At 47.8% G+C, this 20,315-nt stretch overlaps 1 protein-coding gene and 1 non-coding gene across 2 annotated transcripts in view; both read right to left on the bottom strand.

Moving 5' to 3' along the window:
* Positions 1-11,580, bottom strand: part of WNT7A (Wnt family member 7A) — an 83,417-nt gene extending 71,837 nt beyond the window's left edge. Inside the window, exon 1 of the mRNA XM_045052003.1 lies at positions 11,446-11,580. The gene's annotated coding sequence lies outside the window, so the exon portion shown is untranslated. The remainder of the gene's footprint in view (positions 1-11,445) is intronic.
* Positions 7,718-7,821, bottom strand: LOC111559617. Its single transcript, XR_002740746.1, has one exon. It is a non-coding gene; the product is annotated as a U6 spliceosomal RNA (small nuclear RNA).
* Positions 11,581-20,315: the final 8,735 nt, after the last annotated feature.

Raw genomic sequence — 20,315 nt, 5'->3', positions numbered from 1 at the left:
CAAGTAGTTTTCAAGATCAGAGCTTGTAGGAGAAGCAAGGACTGAAAAGGGTCCAAACTCAACTCGAACATCCAAAGATCTTTACAGTCTGGCTGAAAATCACCTTTCCAGCCCCTACTTTTCCCAAATCCTGTGACCGTATCACAAAAAATTAGCAGGTTGCCACTAATGTTTACAAAATGGAAACAGACCAGAAAATAATAGGGCACTGTACATAATAAGGCTCCGATTGTGTGTGTGTGTGTGTGTGTGTGTGTGTGTGTGTGTGTGTGTGTGTGTATCGTAGGTTGTAATAAAAAAAAAAGTTGAGATTGTTACTCCATCCTGTTATCCCGTTTCATATGTCTGGAATGCCTTTCCCCCTCCTTTTCCAACCTGGCTGATTCCTCTCATCCTTCAAGGCCCTCCCAAAGTGAACTCATCTGAAAAGCCTTCCCTGGTTAACTTTGCCTCTGTCCTAGGCACTTACTCTCTTTCTCATTCATTCATCCATCCATCCATCCACCAAACATTCACTGAAGATTAAAGTGTGCCAGGCCCCATGCTGGGTATGGGATACAGCAGAAAACACATTTTTTCTCTTTGTGCTCCATGGCCCCTGAGCTGATCCTGGCAGAGTCCTTCCTCTCAGAAGGATGGCTGGGCTCACGTGCCTCCCTTTTCCATTAGAACCTGAGATCTTAGCAGACAGGACCCTCTCTCCTGCATCTCTGTATCCCCAGCATTGATTGAGGACCATGGCTTGATAAAAAAGACCACAGACTTTGGGATCGAGAAGGCCTGGGTCTGAATACCAGCTCTGCCACTTAATAGCTGCAAAATCCAGGGCAGTTTCTTAAAAAATGTATTCTAAGAGTTGTTGGGCTTTCACTGAGGCTAAAAATCTTTCATTTGACTGACAGCTTCCCCAGAGGGAACTGTATCTGATTCATTGCAAGACCCCAGACCAGCTGTGACTAACTGCTTCATGACTCAGTGAGACCTACTGCAGAAAGTTCTTCTTTGACAGAGCTATGCTAACCAGGAGGTTTGCTCCCCATTTGGCGCTTTCTGCCTGGATCAAGGGAAAAGGGTGTCTCTACAGCAGATGCTGCTCCTTTTTTAGCCTGCCAATCATGCCTGGGGCAGGGGCACAGAGGGCCCTGGCCTTTGGCTCCCCCTGCTGGATGCAGAAGGAGAGGCTGCTTGGGTCCCCAGGACCGCATTATTAGGAACATGCATGGAGCACTGCTAGTTCTGGACTGGTTCAAATCTGGCTCCACTCTGTTATCTCCATGACCTTAGGCAAGTTACTTAAATTCTCCTTGCTTCAGTTCCCTCATCTGTAAACTGGGGATTATAACAGTTTCTGCCTTCTAGGGTTGTTGTGAGGTTTGAGACACTACACGTCAAGGGCTTATGATGCTGCCTGGAACACAGCGAGTACCACGTGTGCAACTGTAACGTTAAACTAATGGAAAGGCCACAACCACTGTTTGGTGCCACCACCGATCCAGATAGGATGTCCACGTTTAAAACAGTCTCCATCATCGGATTCCCAGGGTTGGGATAGTAGAGTCTTCCCATTCGTATTTGTTTCTTTTGTTTCTTTGTGCTTCTAAGAAAACCTCAGCAACAGAAACCAGAGAAAAAGCCTGGAGCTGTTGGGAGCAACTGGGAGCAGCAGCGATTCCCGTGAAGCAGGCCCCCAGTGATCGGCATCTGGGAAAGGCTGTTGGAAAAGTGTGTGGGTTTTTTAGCATGAGGGAATACTGGGCCCATGGGGCATGAGGCAGCTCTTCTATGGAAGCCAAGAGAATGAGGTTCTCCCCTCGGTTTTGTCACTACCCTGTGTGGCTTTGAGAAAGTCCCTGAAATGTCACTCCTCACCTTCCCAGACCCACTCTAAAGTAGCCTCACCTTCAGCCGCCTGCCCTCCCTTCACCTATCTCCTCCCTTCACAGCACTGGCCACTTCATGGACCCTGCTTTTATTCTCACTGTTTCTTTCTTGTCTGTCTCCTCATGCTGGGGAGGGAGGGGTTTCCACGAGGTTAGGAGCCAGTGTAGGGTCCTGTTCACCATCATAGTGCAGTCTTTTTTTTTTTTTAATGTTTATTTACATTTGAGAGAGAGACAGAGAGTGCGCGAGCAGAGGAGGAGCAGAGAGAGAGACAGAGACAGAATCTGAAGCAGGCTCCAGGCTCCGAGCTATCAGCACAGAGCCCAATGCGGGGCTCGAATTCACGAACCATGAGAACATGACCTGAGCCAAGTCAGATGCTCAACCAACTGAGCCACGCAGGTGCCCCCACAGTGCACTCCTAATAAGGAATGTGAGAGAAAGTGGCTTGGTGGGGCCTCTCAGCTAGTGCGGCCAGAGCAGACCTCTCCGCTGAGAACCGAATGACACGCTTTGAGATGCAGTCCCCTCCTCCAGAAGCCATCCCTGGCACATTCCTCCACCAGGACCATTATTCTTCATGGGCCCCACGCTGGCCCTCATCACAGCAGCCAGCTTGCTGTATCACCTTCGCCTGTGTGCCGGTGTGCCCCCCTCACCTGGCGCGAGCACTTCCAGAAGAGGGTACACAGAGGCCACGCTCCAGCGAAGCTCCCGGGTCCCAGGGCCGACCAGCCCCTGTGGAGCCCCGGGTCGGGGGGAGAGGTGGAGGAGCCGGCAAGAAGGTTGCAGAAGCCTGCAGACTTCATTCTGTAGATGTGGGAAACCGCCCACGCCCCCTGTGTCTGAGCAGGGCGGTGACCCAGTGTGGGTGTTCGAGAGTGAGGCGGGCCTCTGTTGTCTTGTAGCTGCCCGGTGTCCAGCCCCCTCGTGACTGTCACCCCGGCTCCACTTGGGGGGGGCTCCCGCTGTGCGTCAGGCTGGTGAGTGTGCTGCAGCCTTTCCCACGGAAGCTCCGCCTCCTCCACCTGCTTGGGGCTGCCCACCTCCAGGCCCACTCTCCCGGGATGGGGGCAAGTGGGACGAGAAGGGGGGCGCTCACAGGCCACATTCCCATGGCCAGGAAGCAGCCCCAACACAGAGACCGCCCACCTGGTACAGTAAGGACAGGGTCCCTCCCTCTGAGCTATGACGGCATTCACCATTTACTGAGCACCCGCCATGTGCCAGGCTCCATTTCTTTGCCCCCTGGAAACACTCTTCTCCCAGGTAGTTTTATCAGTGGTCCCTTACTTCATGCGAGCAGCCCCTGCCCATTCATCCTGTCCCTTCTCAGCACTCCACACACATCTTACCCTGGCTTTATTTAGCTTCCTAGCATTTCTTGCCACTCTCCAATTTTACAGGATGTATTTCTTTGCTGACTCATTTCTGCCTGTTTTCCTGGCTGCCCTGTTAGCCCTACGAGGGAGGTATTTGTCACTTCGCTGCTGCATTTCCGAGAAAGATGGCTGGCAAATAATCGGCCCTCGATGGATGATTGTTGGGTAAGTGAATAATCGAATGGGTGTCATTTACCCCTCGTAACCACCTCATTCTCCAGAAGAGAAAACTGAGATGTTGAGAGGTTCAGTCGGTTGTCCAGCAACTCGCTGAGTGTCTGGCACCCAGTGAGTGCTTAATAAAAGTTAACCGTCAATTTCCTTTCTGTCTCCACGTCTCCCCACCCTGCTAACAACGGGGGCTTCTACTCTGGTTTCGTCTCCATCCCAGCCCTCCCACTGCTATGCACTAAGTCCATTCACCCCAGGTCAGTGATTCAGTGCTTAAAACAGGGGGGCCAGGATGAATAGGGCTGAAGCACCCCGACTAGGAGGAGCTGGAACATGGGCATGCAGGCTGGAAAAGCAGCACCTCACTCCTCCTGCTGCCAGAGTCCCGTTAGCTGCTCGGCTGGGCGGCAAACCCAAAGGCCAGTTTGCAAATTTGAGGCAGAGCCCGAAGAGTTCAAAGAGACTGTCCGTCCCATAGATGGCGAGACTGAATCCAAAAGCAGGTACTAGAGGCTCCCAAGACATGGACGGTTAGGGGAAGAGTCAGATGTGAAAGGCCACTGAGGCTGCTGGGGCAGACCCAGCCTTGAGCCTCGGCTCAGCCACTTGCTTTGTGATCTTAGGAAAATAATTAGCCTCTCTCAGCCTCAGTTACCTCCTCTGTAAAACCGGGAGGATAATGGTGCTACCTCTGAGTCACATGAAATCATGTACGTAAAGCATTTACCAGAGTATCTGGCATATATCATGCACTCAACACATGACAGGTATTTGATGATGATGATGACGACGATGACAATGGTCATGACATATATTGGAACCCGGCCTTTAGGACCAGAAGGAATCTTAAAGGTCATCTGTGCCAGTGTTTCTCAAACTTCTTCATCCATCAGAATGACTTGGTTACAAATACAGATGCCCAGGTCCCCTCCAGATCAAGCAGGGCCTCCTGGCAGAGGTAGGAGTCGTTCTTCTGCTTCTAAGGAGCTCCCCAGCTACCGACCATGTCTGGCTTCATCGGAGCAAAGTCTGTTGAGGATCCAAATACTAGTGCAGTGCACAGACCCATGGGCTGGGAGGCAGAAGTCAGATTGAGTCGGCCTCTGACGGACTTACTCCGGAATCCTGGGCAAGCCCTCTGCCCTCTCTGAGATCCATCCTTCCCGTCTGTACCTTCAGCAGTTTGGGCAAGTCAAGCGCCTCATCCAGAAGCAAGCATAAGACCCGAGGCCTGGCTTGCCGTTATACGTCTAGAGCCTGGTGGTTTTGCTGGTGAGACTCCGGGTCCACACAGGGAGCATGTGGAGAGGGAAGACGGTCGCCATCTGAGCTCCCTGCTTTGGAGAGGCCAATTGGCAGGCTCCCATTTCAAATCCCATCTCGGCGTGTGACCTTGAGTGAGCAGCTTAGCTCTGAGGCTCTGTTTTCTCATCCTGAAGGTAGAGATGCTCCTCCTCACGGTATAAGGTCTCTGAGAGGTCACTTTGGCAATGCATCTGGAGCTAGTGGGCCTTCTTAGATACACGAGTGCTCCAGCCACACGGGGCCTGGCTGATCACTGGCCAGCTGACCACAGGCTCCTGGTCACCTTGGGAGGACGGTGCTTATCACAATTCCACCCCCAAGGTCTTCCTCAGGATAATCTGTCCCGGGTGATTCATCTCGTGGGCTGGGCCCTTCCTCTCAGGCCTGAAATATCTCCCTCCCTTCACCATTCCTGGGTCAGGCCTGTGACCCCTGCCATGTGACTTCCTCTGGGGACTGGCCCTGGGCTCCTGCCTGCCTGCCAGCCCTCCAGTCCCCGGCTAGTGACCCATTCTGGGCCTGACATATCAGGCAGGGCTCAGCTAGGGCGGAGGAAGCCCACAGCTTGTTGTGCTGGGGAAAAAGTGCATTCCCCACGTCCGGCCCTCACCCTGGCCCAGCCACACCTCTGCCTTCAGCAGGCTGGGCTTCCGCCACACATCCTGGCCTAACCTGACCTGTTTATCACCCAGCTCCCACGTGGTGCCCTACCCCTCAGGCACACACATTCCCAGGGAGGATTCTGGGCTGGCTGGAGCAGAGGGGTTGGCCGGTGTGCCTCACAACTTTATGGAAGTCACCCTTTTCTGGAGCCAAAGACAGCTCTTTGGAGAAGGTGAGGAGATGTGGACCCACATCCCAGCTCCACTGTGAACTTGCTGTGTAACTTTGGGCAAGTGAATCTACCTCTCTGGATCTTAGTTTACCTAATTTTAAGTAGAGAGAAAGATACCTCCATCTCCAGTTGTTGTGGGCTTTAAATAAGATAATACAGTCTTACTGATGTCTGTGCTTCACCTCCAACCAATTAAATCGGAATCTGAGGGATAGGTCCCAGGCATTGGATGCAACCAGTGATGGAAACCGCTAGTGTGGAATAATTGTTAAGAGCCAAAGCTTTGGAGGGGACCAACATGAGTTTGGATTCTGGCCATGTTATATAAGTATGGAGCCTTGAATAGATTATTAGCCTCTCAGAACCTCTGTTTACCTGCCCATAAGATCGGGATGACAGTACTTACTTCCCAGTGCTGTTATGAGAGCTAAAAGGAGTAACACATATTATGCGCTTTGCACATGTGAGCACCCCAAGCAACCCATGTGAGGACAAGCACCTTGTCACTTCACCACTGTACCCACTACAGCTGGCTCTGTGCCAGAGTCACATTTGGCATTTCAAACAAATATATGAACGTGAGTAAGTGTTATCACCATAGGTTAAAAAGCGATGAAGAAATATCACTTATCATGACCTGCCAGAATGAATAAAATTAAAAACAAGGAAACAACACATGTTGGCGAGGATGTGGAGAAAGGGGAACCGTCTTGCACTGTTGGTGGGAATGCAAACTGGTGCAGCCGCTCTGAAGTATGTGTGGAGATTCCTTAAAAAGTTAAAAATAGAACTACCCTATGATCCAGCAATTGCACTACTGGCTATTTACCCAAAGGCTACAAAAAGACAGATTTGAAGGGTTACATGCACCCCAGTGTTTATAGTAGCATCATCAACAGTAGCCAAACTAGGGAGGGAACCCAAAAGTCCATTGGCTGATGAACGGATAAAGATGTGGTATATATATGTATACATATTTATTAATTTTAAATAGAAATATATATATATAATGGAATATATATATATATATATCTGTCTATCTATCTATCTATCTATCCATGTATCTATCTAGATACATAATGGAATATTACTCAGCCATCAAAAGGAATGACGTCTTGCCATTTGCAACCACATGGATGGACCTAGAATGTATGATGCTAAGTGAAATAAGTCAGTCAGGGAAAGACAAATACCATATGATTTCACTCATATGTGGAATTTAAGAAAGAAAACAAATGAACCTGGGGGAAGAGAAGAGAGGCAACCATAAAACACTCTTCACGACAGAGAACAAACTGAGGGCTGATGGAGGGGAGGTGGGTGGGGCATGGGCTAGATGGGCGACGAGTGTTAAGAAGGGCACTTGTTGTGATGAGCACTGGGTGTTCTATGGAAGTGATGGATCACTGAATTCTCCTGAAACTGATATAATACCTTATGTTACCTGGAATTTCGATAAAAACTGGAACAAAAAGGGGCGCCTGGGTGGCGCAGTCGGTTAAGCGTCCGACTTCAGCCAGGTCACGATCTCGCGGTCCGTGAGTTCGAGCCCCGCGTCGGGCTCTGGGCTGATGGCTCAGAGCCTGGAGCCTGCTTCCGATTCTGTGTCTACCTCTCTCTCTGCCCCTCCCCCGTTCATGCTCTGTCTCTCTCTGTCTCAAAAATAAATAAACGTTAAAAAAAAATGATTTAAAAAAAACTGGAACAAAAAATAAATAAAAATAAAACAAAATAAGAAACATCAGTTATCATGAGACAAAGCTTCTGTCTTTTGACAGACTTAAAAACGTACAGATCCCAGCATCTGTTGCTGCTAGGAGTGGCCATGGCTCTGTGGCGGCCACTGAGATGTAAGTGGAAGTCACAGGTTCTTCGTCCCTTGCGTTTTCCCCTCTTTGTGGTCCTCGGGCTGCCATCTTGAGAACGGCAGAATGAAAAACTAGAAGGATCCTGGGACTCACCGGCCTGGGTGAGCTGCCCTTGCAGCCCAGAAGGCAACTCTGGGCTTTTGTTTTTCCCCCAAGTGAAAAGAAGATAGACTTTTTGTTGTTTAGGCCTCTGGCTGGGGAATTTTTGTTTCTGATAGAAGGAAAACAGATGCTTTGGACCACCTCATTGTTCTACTGTTTTTCTTTTCTTTTCTTTTAATATGGAACACTTCGCGAATTTGTGTGTCACCCTTGCACAAGGGCCGTGCTAATTTCTATGCTGTTCCAACCTTAGTATATGTGCCCCCAAAGCGAGCACACTCATTTTTCTACTTTCTGTCCATAGTCATCAGACTCCAGATAAAGCTATGCTAAGAGGACCCACTAAGAGGGCTGAGGACTTCCTGGCACCACAGAAATCCCAGTCCTGAATGTGATCCCTTGGAGTAGAGCTAGCCATGGGTTCCTATCCACGCTCCTCTGGCCTCCTCAGAAGGTTCAGAAAGAGGGCGTGCCTCCCCCATGCCCCCTAAAACTAAAACTCATGGCTCCCATTGCTCTCCTGAGCACTGTCTCTGAAGTCAGGTGAATATAGATGAGAATCTTGACTGTTGCACTGTTTTGCCACGGGCAAAGTGTCTTCGAACAAGCCTGAGGTCACATTTGTCAGTGGGACTATGTCAACCAAAAGATACAGTTAGACAGGGAACTTGGAGGGAAAAGACAAAGTAACAGGACCAGAGGTAAGCAGTGCTTCCAAATAAACTCAGAACTAGGTCTAAACATCCAAGGGAAGGGAGGTGGCAGAGTAAATGTGATTATCACAGACCTTGGCATTATAAAAACAATAGCCCAGCAGCAGAATGTTGGGCGTGGGCAGGGAAGAGTGTGAGGGCCTTACTTTTCTCATCCTTCACGGTAGGGAAAAATAGAGCGGAGTGAAATGTGTAATTTAAAAAAAATACATGACCCCCAACTTCTTAATATTCTTCATAATCTTGGGGGGTCTTGTAGGAAATAATATCTGATATGGTAACAAACCAACGAGTAACGTTAGAACTGCTTTTATTTCCATTAAATTATTTTTCTTTCGTTAAATTCAAAAATCAGTAAGCTCCATATGTTATTTTAAAATTTAGCATACAGAATAATAAATAGGTGTACTGTGAAGAAGCATCATGAGCAAATGGAAAAGAGATGGATGATTGACTCAAAAAGATTTTTGGAAAACTACTTAGTGAAGAATAACTAAGCATTTAACTTACACCATAGTAAGGGGTTTATTAAAGATTTTAGTGTAAACAATAAAACTCTAAAACACTAGGTGAAAACAGATGTGTCTTTTAACTGGCATGAAGGTAAAAAGGTATCTTTTCTAAGATAAGATAAAGGCAATGAAAGAGATGACAAAGGAAAAAAATGATGTAATGAAGTTAAAATTTCTGTACATTATAAAAAGCAAACACAAAACTATACACAAAATATTCAAGTACATATTCACTTAGGTAAAAATAATTTTGACTAGAGGTAGCTACCCTTAATACATAATAAAAGGCTCTAAAAATCACGATTACTCTAATAAAGAAGAACATGGATAGCCAATTCTTGATTGAAAAAACATTAATTAGAACAAATATATAAAAAATCACCAAACTCAATCCTAGAGAAATAGGCAATAGAGCCACAATAAAATACTATTTATAATCTGTACACTTGACCAAATATACTTTAAATGTGAATTTTCAATACTCACTGAAACAGGTATTCATGAGGGGCACCTGGGTGGCTCAGTCCATTAAGCATCTGACTCTTGAATTTGGCTCAGGTCATGATCCCAGGGTCATGGGATCAAGCCCTGCATCGGGCTCCCTGCTGAGTATGGAGCCTGATTAAGATATTCTCTCTCTCTCTCTCTCTCTCTCTCTCTCTCTCTCTCTCTCTCTCTGCCCCTCTCCCCCACCCCACGTGCTCCCACCCTCTCTCTCTCTCTCTAAAATAAAAACAAAACAAAACAAAAAAACAGGCACTCATGCATTATTTGTGAGGTTATAAATTAATACTAATTTTAGGAAAGCAAACTGAAAATCATCTCAAAAATATTCATAGTCCTTAAATGAGTAATCCTACTTCTAAAGATATAATCAGAGATAGGCTCACAGACATATGCATATGCAAAGATGTTTACTGCAATGTTATTTATAACAGTGAGAATTAGTAATAATCAAAATGTCCAACTTTAGGTAAATAAGAGAATAAGTTATGATTTATAATTCATGAACTTGATAGACTATTATGCAGCCATTATAATGTTGCTTCCAAAGCATATTTAAAGACTTGGAGGGGCACCTGGGTGGCCTAGTCCTTTAAGCGTCTGACTTCAGCTCAGGTCAAGATCTATCAGCTCATGAGTTTGAGCCACGTGTGGGCTCTGTGCTGACAGCTCGGAGCCTGGAGCCTACTTCGGATTCTGTGCGTTCCTCTCTCTCTGCCCCTCTCCCACTCATGCTCTGTTTGTCTCTCAAAAATAAGTAAACATTAAAAAAAAAAAAAAAGATTTGGAAATTTTTCATTATTTAACATTATTTCATTATTTATTATAACATTATTTCATTATTTCATAATTAGTTAAATAAAAACTCAGGACTCAAGTTTATATTTGTAGTTGTTAAAATAAACATTACAAATGGAAATCAACAAAAAAATTAGCATACAGAGTGTGATCCCACTTTATAAAATTCTTTCGTTTCCTTCTTTCCTTTCTTCTACCCTCCCTACCTTCCTTCCACCCAAACTTTCTCCTTCCTTCTCTCCTTCTTCCCTCCTGCAATATATATGCCTAGAAGGATACCTGGAATGATGTTGCCTAATATTATTCCTGCATATCTGGGGTACTTGAATATATGTGAGCCCCCCTCCCATTTTGGCAGTATTTTGCTGTATAATGTGGATTCTTTACAAAGCATTTCGTATTTTTATAAGACAATAAAATCACTTTCCAAAAAAATTAATCATACCTACTTCTGTAGGGTTCTCATGAGCATTGACTAAGATAACCAGGCAAGCACGCGGCACAGTGTGGGAAGCAGCTTTCTGAGACCGCCCCAAGATTCCTGCCTTGTGCTGGACATGCCCTACCCTTCGGTAACTTTCTACTCATCCTTCAAAACCTACTCCAATGTGAAACAGGTCCTGACACCTATGCCCCATTAATCAGACTCCTTCTCCAGACACACAGACTCTGAGCAGGGACAGCTCAGACAGCAGAAAAGGTTAGAGAGTGCCTTCAAAAAGCAGCAGTGTTGGGGCGCCTGGGTGGCGCAGTCGGTTAAGCGTCCGACTTCAGCCAGGTCACGATCTCGCGGTCTGTGAGTTCGAGTCCCGCGTCAGGCTCTGGGCTGATGGCTCAGAGCCTGGAGCCTGTTTCCGATTCTGTGTCTCCCTCTCTCTCTGCCCCTCCCCCGTTCATGCTCTGTCTCTCTCTGTCCCCAAAATAAATAAACGTTGAAAAAAAAATTAAAAAAAAAAAAGCAGCAGTGTCCAGGAATGACTGCTCAGAAGTCTGGGGCACCTAAACCACCTGGGACAGCCCCGCTCCTGCTTTACCGACCCTTGTCTTCAAGCACCCCCCCATTCCACTATCTCGCCGGTATCCTTCCAACAACTGTTTTTATGCAAATTCGTAAATTCAGCTTCTGCAGCCTACAACTCAAGCCGCCAACTGTTGCCGTTTTCCCGGCACCGAGTTCAAAGCTACTAAATGTTTCTGGAATGAATCTATCTCAGTCACACACAGAGTTGTTATAAGAGGCTATCCCTGCCCCAGGCCAACTTTCTAAAGGATGGGAAACGGGACTGACACCTGTGCAGCCTCTTTCTGAGCCGTCTTGGGCTGGAGGGCAGGGCGAGCGCAGACGGTTCTTGCTCCCTAAGGAGCTATGCCTACCTTAAGGAGAGGAAACGGGTTCGGCGCGTCTAAGCAATGGGCTCAAACCACTGGGGCAAAGCAGAGAGCCAGGTCTTCTAAAACACGCCCAGTTTGGTCTTGAGTGCTCCCGGAGGATGCTGGGCCGGAGATCATCCTGCGTCCACACGCACTCAGCACATACATGGCTTTTCACACGTGCTCACTGGCTCCCGAATCCTCCAAGTGGCCTCAGGAGAGCGGAATTTTCAACAGCTTCCTGGTGCAGATGGAGAGACGGAGACTCAGGGAGGGGAGGTGCCCCAAGTTCATCCAGTTGTGACATGGGAGGCCCTGGACGCGACGCCAAGTCCGCCAAACTCAGAACCGTCCCTCAGTCCGCGAGGCCACCGCGATGACGTAAACCCTGGGAGACCCTTTCGGGGTCACCTGGGACCAATTCCCCCAGAGCAGACCACCGGTAAGTGAGGAGTTGGCAGGTGCACGGGCGTGCGGGGAAGCTTCGTAGGCGACTGAAGAAGGGAACGAGGTGTGCCCGGTGGAGCCGAGCTGTGCGCGACACAACCCGAGGTGGGCCTGGCCCGACCCAGCAGGCGGCCGCGTGTTTAGCCACGGCGAAGGTGAGAAATTACGAGATTCCACTGGCTCAGAGGCTAAGCACGTGTGAGCCGAGCGAAGCCTCGAGCGGGGTCGAAAGGGGCCGAACGGGGGCCGAGCGGAGCCGAGAGAGGCCGAGTGGAGCCGACTGGTGCCCGGAGCGAGTCGGGTGGAGCCGAGTGGTGCCAGGAGGAGGCGAGCGTCTGCGCAGAGTCACGTGGAGCCGAGCGGGTGACAGGAACGAAGCCGAGTGGATCGCGGCTAGCGGAGGCGATGGGAGCGTGCAGAGGTGAGGCTGTCCCGGAAATCCTGTAGCACGTCGTCTCTGGACCCCTCCTTTCCAGGACCAATGGGAAAGCCATGCACTCCAGTTTCCCGAGCCTGCGAAGTAGCTTCAGAGAGACTCTCTTCTTTGGTGGCCTCAGTTTCCCCCCTTGTACAATTAGGGTAATGGAGGGAGGCAGAAGACGCAGCCTTTCTTAAGCCCTACCCCTCAGGGGATGATGCGGAGTTTTTATATTTTCTAGGGGGATTGAATATTCCCTCTCTCGTTGGGGTTCGTCCCGGGGAATGTCACTTGAAAGACCGTTTTTCTGGAACCATAATTAAGCCTCATTTTCCGGGCGTGCGGTAGATGCCATAACCTGGAGGTCCAGAGGGTACATGTGTGACAACGCTGACACACGGTTAAGCCTTGCCTGGTCCCAAAGTCCAACATATTTACATGAAACAGGAGCTCTCTGGGGCCTGAGCAGTGAAGGAGTCACAGATGGGGAGAGGGTCTTTGCTCTTAGCAGGGCAACCTCGCTCAGCCTCCTTGTTTTCACCTGTAGGGTTAGGAGACTGATGCCTGCTGGTCGGGCTTGTGAGATGCCTTATTCTCACAAAGGTGCCTGGGGGGATGGATGGGGTAGGGGATCTGCACTTTGACAGTATTATCATGGCGTCTTTCTATTGTGAAATGAGCCCCTTTCATTTTTTAAGAAGAACTCTTAAGGTTCTAGGCAGTGTGGATAGAGATGTGAGCAAGTCAGCCGATAATCCCTGCTCGTGCTCCGGTAGAAGGCAGCTATTCTTATGATCTGGCCCAAGAATTCCGATAGTAAGCATAGGCTTGGACATGCTGAACCCATAAGCACCTGATGCCTTCTTGAAGCCCATGCCTGTATGCCTGCACCTGAAGTGTTCTAAAACACACATCTGATCACCTCCCTGAGGTGCTAACAGCCCTTCAGTGCCTGTGAAACACAGGCTTCCTTCAGGAGCTGGCTCCATTGGCATCTCCCTTCCATCCCTAAATTTTCAGGAACACCTGGCTACTCACCCCTCCCAGAGTCTATGAACTCCTTCATACCTCTGCTGTATGTTTTTTTTTTTTTTCTTTTTCTTGTTTAGACATGCTGATCTCGATACTGACACAAGATGGCGCCGAAACTGTATTCAAAGCTTTCTCCAGTAGCCCCTGAGTACTGGCTACCTGTAAACTGGCTTGGTTGTTGGAACTTTTAGAAAGACCCTCGACAACTTGTTTTATAAACTTAGGTTAGGTGTTTCTAGTACAACTCTCGATGAATTTTATGTATCTCATTAATGTTCCAGATAGAAACAGGGACGCTTACCTACCCAGTGTTTTGGTACCGTCATCTATCCTTGGACAGCAAGCCCCATAGTGGACTCAGAAGCTAGTTCGGGGTCCGAATTCACTCACAGCTTCTTCGTACAACCTTTGGTGCCTGGATGCTTCAGGGACCTTGGCCAAGGTTGGGAACATGCCCTTCCCTTTGTCAGGCTGTTTTTTCATAAACCAGGAAAAAGAATTCCATCAGAAGGATTTTTTTCCCCCGCAAAGTCCCATTTATCTTCCACCCAAGTAATATTAGGTAAAAATCAAATAGTGTTACTTGCCTTGGTTTCTTGGTGAAATATCTAACATTTCAGATGTGTGAAATTGTAGGCCCCTCCCCATCGTAGGAGGGGCCACAAAATGGATTTTTGCTTGATGTCATGAAGCAGTCACGACCTGGTCTCTGCTGCCAGATAGTGAGGGGATAGTCCATCCTTTTATAGATGAGTTTCCACCAAAGACAGTCTAATAGAATGAAAGGAAATATTAGAATTATTAAAAGAGCTATTATTTTGCCTTGTTCAGATTTCTATTTCTGGTCATGTTGCACAATGTGTATAATGAACTTTAGTTGTATTTGTCAAGCCTGTGTTTTGCACAGGGCAAATGGCCAACAGTCTCACTAATTTGTCCCCAAGATCTTTTTTTAATTTTTTTAAATTTTTATTTATTTATTTTTTTTGAGAGAGAGAGAGAGAGAGAGAGGAAGACTGCAAGTGGAGGAGGGGCAGAGAGAGAGAGGGAGAGACAGAATTGGAAGCAGGCTCCAGGCTCTGAGCTGTCAGCACAGAGCCTGACGAGGGGCTCGTACCCACAAACTGTAAGATCATGACCTGAGCCAAACTCGGACACTCAACCAACTGAGCCACCCAGGCACCCCATTTTCCAAGATCTTTTGACCTGAGTAGACTCCCTGGAATTGAGTAGTGCCTCTTTGGAGAGTTTTGTCCTTCTCCACCTCTCAGCCTTATTTCTTCATCTGTGAAATCGTGCTCATAATCCCTATTCCACGGAGTTGTGAGAATTCATTCAGTGAGATCCAATAAGTGAAAAGGCTTTGAAAGCTGTGGTGTTGGGGGCAGGATAATGAAGGCTGCTGTCAGACTCCACAGCATATTTGGGAAGTGAGAAAAAGCCATCCCTTTCTCCAGGTAGACTCAAACCAGTGCCAGGGTGCATTGCTTGGTGGATTGAGTTGATTGGATTTCAGCCCCATTTGCCCTTGTGGCCAGACACCCAAGGATGCAATCTACACAGTGGTGGTGGCAGCCCTGTGGATCAAGTCCAAATTCACACAGGGGTGCCTGCCCAGAGTGCCTCTCCCATGCACACACCCTGAGTTTATAACAGAGTGAGGCCATCGGTGTCTTGACAGTAAAGGATCATTTCACCTCTTATGCTTTGCACATGTGGGTCCTGCCAACTTGCATGCTCCTTCCCTTACTCTTGCTGTCTCATTGAGCTTGTGCTCCGCCATGAAGACCCACCTTAGGCGCGTCTTCTTTAGGTGCTCCTGATTTGATCACTTCTACTTTTGTGGCCTTTCTCCTTGATCTGAGCACACATTCTGTCCTCACCCTGATGCAATTATCCTTTCTGTTCTGCCTCCCTGCTAGCTTTGGACACTGATGAAGAGACAGACCCAGAGAGTCGGCTCCCTTGTGTCCCAGACAAGTCCCATCTTCAGCATGTGAGCTTGTAATACAGCACAGTTCTTTGCACAGAGTGGCCACTCTGATGAGAAAGCTGCCCAGGGCCAGGGAACATGACTCATTTACCTCGTCCTGTCCAGTTTGTGACAGTCCAGGGCCCAAGGGATTGGTGCTGGTGTCTGTTGACTGATTCGTTGACTGTATCTCATCCTTTCCTGCCCTAGCCCTGAGCCAAGGCATGGAGCCCAGGGAACCATGGAGCTGAGTAAGGGAAAGGCAGTTCGGGAATAGAGTTTTCCAGGAGAAAGAGGAGGGGAATTCAGGGATTGTCTTTTTAAATTTTTTTTTTTTTTTTTTAGAGAGAGACAGAACATGCAAGTGGGGGGAGGGGCTAAGAGACAGGGGGGGCAGAGAGAGAGAGAGAGAGAGAGAGAGAGAGGAAGAGAGAATCCTAAGCAGGCTCTACACTCAGCATAGAGCCCAACACGGGGCTCAATCCCACAACCCTGGGGTCATGACCTGAGCCAAAATCAAGAGTGAGATGCTCAACCAACTGAGCCACCCAGGTGCCCCCAGGGATTGTCTTTTAAATTTGTTATCAACACCTAAAATGTATACATTCATTATCCTTGTGAAAATAAAAACATTGTAGATTAGGCTGAGGTTCACCTTGTCTGATGCACCCAGTTCAAGCGCTGTCCCAGAGGTAGCTACTGGTCCACGTGGATCGGTCTCTACATGTGCTTTTTATACGTGTCCATCCATTAGGGTACATGCCGGCTGCAGTGCCCAAAAAGCTCCCAAATGTCAGTTGCTTAACATAAAAAAGTTTATTCCTCACACTGCATGGTGTGATGTGCTCGGGAGGCAACTCTGGGCAGCAACCCCAGAAGGTGGTTTGGGGTCTGGGCTGGAACAGCTTGTCGCTCTGCCAACTCCTCAACCGCTGCTTCCGGCCTGTGAGAGGAAGACTGAGGGGGACATTTGAAGCTGGGGGCAGCATATGCTACCTGTTTCCTTCTTCCAGCAGCATGAACCCAGTCATGTGGTCTGAAGTAAGTTCAGGGAGACTGGGAAGTGAGGATTTGTGAGCACCTGGCAGATCTTGCCACAATAGACATGGGTATCAGTAGAATGTATATTGTGTCATGGCACGTGACTAGATGATAGACTAAAAGCGCTTGGATTTGGGGTAGACGGTAAAACCTTGGATTGCGAGTAACTTGTTCTGGGAGTGTTCTGTAAGACGAGCAAACATTTCTAATACATTTTATTTTTTTATCTTTATTTATTTTTATTTTTTTAATGTTTTTATTTATTTTTGAGACAGAGAGAGACAGAGCATGAGCAGGGGAGGGGCAGAGAGAGAGGGAGACACAGAATCCCAAGCGGGCTCCAGGCTCTGAGCTGTCAGCACAGAGCCTGACGTGGGGCTCGAACTCACAGACTGTGAGATCGTGACCTGCGCCAAAGTCGGATGCTCAACCGACTGAGCCACCCAGGCACCCCAAATTTTTAAATTGGTAAACGAGCAATGTCTTGTAATGTGAGTAGTAGTACGTGATGCTGAATGTCATGTGATCACAACTGAGCCAGTGGTTCTTCTCTCTCTTTCTCTCTCTCTCTCTCTCTCTCTCTCTCTCTCTCTTTCTCTCCCTCTCTCTCCCTGCAGGATTGTGGGTGATCATCTCCCATGCTCAGATGCTCAGTCTCACACCATGATGTTTGGTAGAAATCCGTGATTTTTCAGAACATTGGAAGGTGCCCACAACTGGCACTCCTGTATTTTTTGTCACTTCAAAGCACCTACGGACAGTTCTTTGCTTTTCCATACAAGAGTAAGCTTAGGAATGCTTTGCTTCATTCTAGGTCAGGCTGCCTGCAGACATAGACCCTTTCCTCTGCTGCCTTGTTGCCAGTTACATTAAATACAGTATCTGACAGCAGTTTATTAATACTGTACTGTAGTCAACATCTTTGTGAGTGTATACAATGGCCCCCATGCAGAAAAAAAGATTCCATTGAGTCAATAGATTGCAGTGACTCCATTAGTGGTAATGAAAGTTGTCCTACACAATAACCCTCCTCTCTCTTGTCTCCCTCACACCACTCATGAAGTTTTTCAAAGGTAAGTGCAGGTTAATTTATTTTTCTTTATATTTTATAGTTTCTTTATTATTTTGTATTATATTACAGTATTATCATCATTTAAAAATTTTTAAGTTTATTTTGAGAGAGAGCAAGCATGAGTGGGGGAAGGGCAGAAAGAGAGGGAGAGAGAGAGAATCCCAAGCAGGCTCCGTACCGTCAGCACAGTGCCCACCACAGGGCTCGATCTCACAAACCACAAGATCATGACCTGAGCCGAAACCAAGAGTTGGATGCTCAACCAACTCAGCCACCTAGGCGCCCCTGTAGTCATTTTTATATGAATATTTTTGGGTTGTGGAACAAGTCATCTGAGTTTCCATTATTTCTTATAGGGAAATTCACTTTGATATACAAGTGCTTTGGATTACAAGCCCGTTTCAGAACGAATTATGCTCGCAAACCAAGGTTTTACCATATATTATTTTGGCTCTAAAGAAGGCAGGGTTTGCCGATGGATAGGTATGACAGATACAGGAGAAAAGCATCTAAAGATGATTCCTGAGCTTTTGGCTTAGATAACTGTAGAGAGCAAGATTGTAGAGAGCAAGCAGGTCCCTTGGTGATAATTGTAGAGAGCAAGCAGTTCCCTGAGTCAAGCAATGACACAAGCAGCCAAGCGTACCGCAGCTACCAGATATCCCTGAGACCAGCGCCAGCTGATGACACCCCAGAACTGAGAACAGGCAGAAGCAGCGGAGGTCTGCAGGGGCCCAACGCTGATGAAATCCCTTTAAAGGGGGAGGATTTTGGCAGCAAGCTGTCGGACTCCTCAGACACTGACCCCTGCCTGACCACTTCAGAAAGGTAGCTGATGCCGAAGGCTCCGCCTGACTGATCTCCAAACAGAACTGGGATCCCTCGCTGCTTGAACATAATAAGCAGTAAGTGCCGAGAGCTGACCCGGACCGGACCGAGGCCTCATCTCGGCTGTGAGCCCACACACTGACTTCACGTTTGGTTCCTTAGCTTCCTACCCCCCGTGTGTTAGCTCGTTTGTTGTGTGACTTGTCTAGTGTTCTTTGTGTGCTGTGTAAGGAGCCAAGTGAATCACGTGGTGCAATGTCACTGGGTTGGGAATCCTGAACCTGCTTTAGAATTATGTTAACCCTGCTTGATGACTGACTTAAACTGGCCTCGTGGAAAGACACGACTTGTGTGTCTTCTGAGCGTACGCCTTCATAGCATGCTCGTGACAACAACACAGAAGGCTCATGTCACCTGCTCCTGGACAAAGAGGAAAAGAGACTTGGGGCAGGAAAAACAGAGACAGTTTTTTTTCCCCAGGGCAGGAGGACTTCCATGTTTGCATTGTTAGCGTGAGATACTCTTAGATATCCATGGGGAGAGCCCTCCAGGTAGGAAGAAGACAGGAGGTCATGGGAGTTGGATAATATTTAATGCCATGAGACTGCAGGTACAGACAGAAGCATAGAGACCTCACCCTGAGTCCTGGGCACACCGACTTTAGAGAGAGAGGGAAGTGCGTGAAGGAGACAGAAAGGGCATTCAGTCTGGCAGATGGCAAACCAGGTAAATGTAATGACAGGGATTTCAGAGAAGAGGTGATTTCAAGAAGGATGATACCACCTTGTGCTCAAAATGAGACACTGTTCACTGAGGCAGTGAACAGAGACACCAAGGGGGACGATGAGATTTGGGAGAATGGGAGTGAAGGAATTGGAGGCAACAATCAGGGGTGTCTGGGTGGCTCAGGTGGTTAAGCGTCCCACTTTGTCTCAGGTCATGATCTCATGGCTCATGGGTTCGAGCCCTGTGTCAGGTTCTGTGCTGACAGCTCAAGCCTGGAGCCTCTTTTGGATTCTGTATCTCCCTCCCTCTCCTTTTGCCCCTCCCAGCCTCAAACATTAATAAACATTATTTAAAAAGTTTAGAGGCAGGGGCGCCTGGGTGGCTCAGTTGGTTAAGCGTCCGACTTCAGCTCAGGTCGCGATCTCGCGGTCCGTGAGTTTGAGCCCCACGTCGGGCTCTGGGCTGATGGCTCAGAGCCTGGAACCTGCTTCCGATTCTGTGTCTCCCTCTCTCTCTGCCCCTCCCCCATTCGTGCTCTGTCTCTCTCTGTCTCAAAAATAAATAAACGTTAAAAAAAAATTTTTTTTAAGTTTAGAGGCAGCAACTATAGGTAGTATTTCTCTAAGGAAAACAGGATAAAAGGATACCTGCCCAGGATGTTAACATTGCTAATATTGGGGCCGTGGGATTCGGCTGAATTTGTAAAGTCCGTAATATTTTTTTTCTCATTGTGGCCACTGAAATACTGGCTATTTGACCACATCGGTCAGCTGGTAATTGGTTGGAGAGAGATTTTCTTAAAAGCATGGAGCTAATATGTCTCGGAGTTGACTGAGCGGCACTGTGTGTGTTGGGGCATTGGCTTCAACACTGCAAGTCACTTATAATCCTGTCTTAGTCTTTGCTTCCTGCTTGCACAAAGCATCATGACCGGCCACAGGCGAGAGAACTCGGCCTCATCATGCCTTTCCTGGCGTACCTGTAGCCCTGAGTGTGAACAATACCCTGTATGTGCTCGTGATTTTTAGATTCCCCTGGAATTCGGAGCCCCCCATTGACCCTTGTTCTCCAGATTTTCTCCAGATTATACTTTTTAGAAGGTTTTGGTTAGCTTGATTTTTACCTCCTCCTGTTATCACCACCTCACGTGGCTGAACTGCTGCTGATTGTTTTTGACCCAGGGCCCTGTTACAAAGGCTTCTCACTGTGGGTAATCCTGAGGAAGATAAAATAAAGAGAAAGCTTTCGAGTGGGGTTATCTCAGGAACTTCCAGACAGATGAAATAAAGATAATTCTCTTGGAATGGGGCTTTGAATGTGTTCCATCTGGTTCTTTC

The sequence above is a fragment of the Felis catus genome, chromosome A2 (genome assembly GCF_018350175.1).
Source record: "Felis catus isolate Fca126 chromosome A2, F.catus_Fca126_mat1.0, whole genome shotgun sequence".
NCBI classification, from domain to species: Eukaryota; Metazoa; Chordata; class Mammalia; order Carnivora; family Felidae; genus Felis; species Felis catus.
Note: the sequence above shows the minus strand (reverse complement) of the source record. Positions and strands in the feature narration are given on the sequence as shown.